Source organism: Lupinus angustifolius, chromosome LG19, assembly GCF_001865875.1.
Source record: "Lupinus angustifolius cultivar Tanjil chromosome LG19, LupAngTanjil_v1.0, whole genome shotgun sequence".
Taxonomy (NCBI): Eukaryota; Viridiplantae; Streptophyta; class Magnoliopsida; order Fabales; family Fabaceae; genus Lupinus; species Lupinus angustifolius.
This window is the reverse complement of record NC_032027.1, coordinates 9,830,675-9,836,776: the sequence shown is the minus strand read 5'-3', so window position 1 is coordinate 9,836,776 and position 6,102 is coordinate 9,830,675.

Genomic DNA, 6,102 nt, shown 5'->3' with positions numbered 1-6,102 from the left:
TATAAATGAGAAAACTTTTCATTGAGAAAAGACATTTAACTAAGTTTCAGGCTTTTCTCGCTTGAGCAAGACAGCTCTCGCTTGAGCGAGAAGTGTCCAGAGAAAACTGGTTTTCTTGCTTGGGCGAGACAGCTCTTGCCTGAGCTAAAATATGCACAAAGAAAACTGGTTGTTTTCTTGCTTAAGCGAGACAACTCTCGCTTGAGCTAGAGGTGCCTTATAAAAATGGTGATTCCCTCGCTTGAGCAAGACAACTCTCGCTTGAGCGAGAAGGCTCCATATAGACAAGACTTCTTAAGTCGTCTGAACGATAACTCTCACATGTGCGAGAGTCTAATGGCATTTTTGCCATCAAGAATTCATTCACTTCCAATCATATCCTTTATTGGAGATAATGTTCTTTCAATAAGTAAATGTTGTAAAGATGAATAATTATATGAAATTATTGGAAATGATACAAAGAAGAGTTGCCATATCTAAAGTGATGTATGTAAAGAATTGCATGGTTAAGGACAAGGCCCGCAAGTGTTATATTATTCCCACGGAGCGAGATCGTCTGACCATAAGAGGCTTGGCTTGAGAGCCGTCCAAGGTGATTCAGTGTTGGTTCGAAGTGGTGCTGAGAAGTATTATATGCCCATGCAACGAGATCGTTTGACCGTAAGAGGCTTGGCTTGAGAGCCATCCAGGATGATTCAATGATGGTTCGTAGTGGTGCTGAGGTTTATTCTCTATGGTTTAAATGTTAAGATCGGGTCACACTAGAAGCATTCCCGATGGGAGATGTTTTAGGATGTGCAGATCGTTATAAAAGATGGATTAAAAGATTTAATTTGCTAACTTCAGTTAGTGTGCATATTCATTGTGAATAATGAAGTAGTGAGAGGAAATACGGGAGACAAACGAGCCCCGAGATGTTGAGAGAGACGATGATGGCAGTGATTCGTCAACAAAGTCTTAAGGGAGAGTCTAGGTGAGACGAGTCCCGTGTATTCCTGGATGAGGTATTCTGTTGGATTGGACAGTGCTCACAATGCAAACTAGACAATCTCTGACAACCCCTCTTTGTAATCAAGATCGATGAGAGGGATGCCCAGCAAGTGTTTGATACGACACCATCCTGAAATGGACAGTTCCGTTGGGACAAATCGATCATATATATATATATATATATATATAAATTTGCGAGGAATAAGTTTTGGTGCGATCAAATCGGCTTGTTATGGTACCTGTACTCTCGGTTATTTCCGAATATTTATTGGGAGAATAATGGTGTAAGGATGGTGGACATATGCATATCATGCATACATGGTATTTATTGATATTGATTCTAAAATCATAAGTTTTATACTTCATTCATCATTAATACATGCGTGTATGATCATATGATATATTTATACTTGTTCTTTGTTTTGGGGTGATATTCTGTGTAATTCCACGACATTAATGATAAGTTTTTCATTAGATGTTTTACTCCCTCTCTTTCTTTCTGGTGTACTCGTATACACCCATGTTTAGATGGACAGATCAGCGATGATCAGGGGCTACCACTTTACCATGTCCTAGGAGGGGGCATGGAGCGTTGAAGGAAACAAATACACCTACACTGGTCCCTACGACCTGGAATTGGATCTCGTATATGGTGGCTCTATGTTGCATCTCCCAGCACATTACGTAGTTCGAGAAGCATCGTTCATCCTACCAGAGCGAAGGTCTGTACATGTCGGTCCATCCACACCAGCTGAGGCATGAGGCAGATTGGATGTTGTCAAGACCTGACCCCAACCGAGATTCTCATCTACTGACTCAACACCAAGAGGGACGGAAGGAGCAGGCATGGCTACTTCATCGGGGCCTAGGGGGTACACCATGAACCCTTCGATGGATTGGGAAGCAGATGAGGTGGTGGAGGACAAGGACGATGACTATGTAGAGTTAATTTGCATAGATGATTTGGTGGAGGTTATAGAAATCTCTTCAGACTCGGAGATCGAGGAAGACCTGAGTGAGGTTTCCAGTGCACCACCGGTCTAGGAGCTATTTTCTTTCTTTTGATAGGGAACCTGTGTAGGGTGCTTTTGTAATGTCAACGCCCCCGACATTATTTTATTTTTATTTGTATTTTTAGTCTTTGTTATGGGCGAAGAATAGACTCTGCCTTGTATTTTGTAAACCATGATGTACATATTACAAATTCAAGAACTGATTAATGAGAAGTATTCAAAAAAGAATCGTGTTTCGTTCAATTACATTTTAAGTATTACGAAATTATTTCTGCAAAGGTTTGAAAATGTGACGTCTTAAAAGAGAATAGATAAAATGGAAAAAATGATTTATAAGTTATATGTTACATAAAAGAAAAAGAAAAAAAATTACTCATTTTTCCAAGAGGTTAAATATAGTAATTATGAAATGATTTTCGGGGCGTTATACTTAATGCATCACATCATATACTCTCATAAATCATACATGCATCTTCCCTAATTATAACTTGACAAACTGACAACCAATAGTTTTGGGACCAATCTAGTTACTTCAAACATATAAGCATTGTCAAACTTAAATGTCAAAATGTTCTTATGTTAACGGACTCGTACACCAGAACATTCTCTCAAAAATTAAACATTATCGGACTTAGAAGCCAACATCTTATTACTTTACTATACTCATATGCTTGAGCATTCTTTTAAAAAAAATCAAACTAATACGACAAAATGTTATAATGTTGTTGGACTCAAACGCCATAATGTGCTTTAAAAAAATATAGTCATACCTAGATGCTGAAATATTATAATGTTAATCTCAGACGCTAGAACAATCATTCAAAAAACATTATTTTAAATTTTTGTCCCAAGTTCTAGCAATACAACAACTTATGCTCCTGATTTCATCTTCTTGTCCCTAAGTTTTGGCAATACATCGACTTGTATTCTAGGTTTTACCTTTATGACCCCAAGTTCTATCATTACAGTGACTCGCATTCTTCGTTGTATCTTCTTGTCACCAAGTTTCTGCAGTACACCGACATGTGTTCTTAGTTTTAACATTTTGTTCCCAACTTCCGTACTACACCGACCTGCATTTTTGGTTTTACCTTTTTGTCCCCAAGTTCTGACGGTACACTGACATGGGTTCTTTATTTTATCTTTTTGTCACCATGTTTCAGCAGTACACCGATCTATGTTCTTAGTTTATCTTTTTTGTCCCCAAGTTCCGAAAACACAATAACTCACATTCTAGGTTTTATTTTTCTATTACCAAGTTCCGACAGTATACTCACTTGTGTTCTTGGTTTTATGTTTTTGTTCCCAAGTTTTGGCATTACACTCACCTGAGTTCTTGGTTTTATCTTTCTCTCTCCAAGTGCATCGACCTGCGTTCTTGGTTTTATGTTTGTGTTTCCAAGTTCCGACAATACATCAAATTACATTCTTGGTTTTATCATTCACCCATATTTTATCTTTTTGTCCCCGAGTTATAGGAGTACATTGACATTTGTTCTTACTTTATCTTTTTATTCCCAAGTTCTAGTAACACACCAATATGTGTGTTATGGGATCACCCCACTATCTACAACACCTAACAAACTTAAATAATCTCACAGACTCAGCTCATAAAAAAGACAATAAACACCTTTAGGCGATAACAACCACCAGATAAGTTCTCGATACTTCAATAAAACTAGCGTTCATTTAATTACTAGTTACTTATCATGAGAGCACTCAAATCTCGATTTGTGTGCTATTCGATAAGCAACAAGTTAATATGGACAACTGTGAGCACCCAATTTTATCCGACTCAAATAATTTTTCTCAAATAAAATTATTATTCAAATTTCCCACTCTCTTTTAATAAAATGATAAAAATAATAACAAAAATTAGCTGAACATTTATGGACCCACCAAAGATAAAATATCTTTTTAAAAACAATAAGGGATTCTAAATCCCCCATTTTCGTTTTAAAAAATGATAAAATTTTAATTGATCCCTTAAATGGCTTATTATTGGGAAGATGAAACTCCAATTATTTCCCATAAAATTCCGTTTGTCTTTTTAAATAAAAAATATAAAAAGTGTTATAAATGTTAAATGGGTGAGTATTGGTTCACTAATGGCCGAAAAGTCAATCCATTATCATTTTCCAATTTTAAATAAATTTAAAAGTGATTTTAGTGATTCAATGGTCACTTATTATCCTTTTAATTGAAGGAGTCTATTTTTAAAAAATGTACACATACAATTTTCTCCCAATTTTTGTTTTTCACAAAAAATAGAAATAAAAAAAGAGGTGTTAAAAATTTGATGGGTGATTATTGCCTCAATAATGACGAGTAATCATCCAATTTTCGGTTTTATTTTTTAAGAAAATTTTGAAAGAATTTGAAGTGAATTAATGATCACTTATTAATATTTTAATAATATTCTATAAGAACACATGTCAATTTCTCTTTACTTTTCATCTTTTCTAATCAAATAAAAATATAGATTGCACACAATATTTTTTGCGATTGGATAAAAATAAAATGATTATTTTTGCCTATGTGTAAGTAATACAATATTTGTTTTGGGTTTTATAAAATTGCGAAGGAATTCATGTCCAGAATGAGTTTTATGGCTACTTTCAATTTTTATAGAGTCAAACAGTTATTTTTACACAGTTATGAGTATTACAATGATTTTTGGACAATATAAAAATTATTGGAGTATTTTTCTCGTGAAAATTAATTTTTCAGAAAATATTGGGACCAATATTTAACCAATTCGATATTTCATATCTGCGCATAAGAACCTTAGTTACAAGGATGGTTATAAGAGTTTTTGGAGTTTGAAGAAATTGAATAAATTTCCTTGATTGCCTCGATATATATTAATAGAGGATTTTATTTCATTTTAAAATATGTGTCAATTTTCTACTATAAATAAGAGATTGATCAAGAAAGATAGAGAGACACACACAAAAGTACAGAAATAAAGAGATGTGTCATTATTTGGAAAGTCTGTTGAAAGGAAAAAAATTCGTAGAAAAGTAGGAGGAGCAATAGCAAAGTATTTGGAAATGAAAATTGAAGGGTGAGTAATTCTTTCAATTCTACCATTATTTTCCTTACTTTTACTTTTTTCCCCAAAGGGAACTCACATATTCTAATCCTTTGAACTACTTACTTTCTTATATTATCGATATCCTCTTTTTTTAGTTGATGTAAGACTTAATTCAAATACCTTTTATATAATATATTAACAAATATTTTAATAAGTTGAATGTAATTTTTATAATTCAGTTATAGTTCACATTTTCTCAATCTTTCTCCCAAAAGTAGTAGGAAGATCTACAATCAGCATTATCTTTCCCTATTAATTTCATGTAAAATTACTTATATATTTTTAGTTATTAAATGAACTTGGTGAAGTTTTATAGTTCAGTTATGGTTTGCGTTGTCCCTTATTAGTTCCTTTAAATTGAAATAACTATATTATAAATATTTTTAAATCAATCAAAAAGTTAGATCAAATAAATCAATTAATATTTTTCCTAAAACTATGTAGTCTTGATTTCTTATTCCTCACAACGATAGGTACGAGCAAGATTTAATATTATCAAACACAAAAATAAAAATAAAATATTTCTCCATCAAGTAAACTTTTTTTAATAAATTAAGGACATAATTAATGCATATAATTAGTGAGGGTATTGTTTAGTACGAGCAGACGATATGCTAATACATTCATAGGCTCCAGAGTCCAGATTTTGAATTCAAAGATAATTTTCTATATTTTGACCATAAAAATAAAAATGGAGATTCCAATCTGTTGTACAACTAATGTTCAATAAAAAATCAAGGTGCGTCACTTATGAAATTAAGTGAATGAAAACACTTTATAACAAACTTCTTATTAAGACAATGTTATTAAACTCGAATTGATCATCAACTCGGTCATAGTCAAGTGCTTGGTTCACGATCAAATTGGTTGAGTCGGCTAGTCTGAGCCAGCTTTTATAACACTGATATAAACTTCTTTTTCAGCATATTTTAAAATATATAAAACTATTAAATAAACACTTAATAAAAGCTCTTATAAATCTAATAACTTTCGAGTGACCAA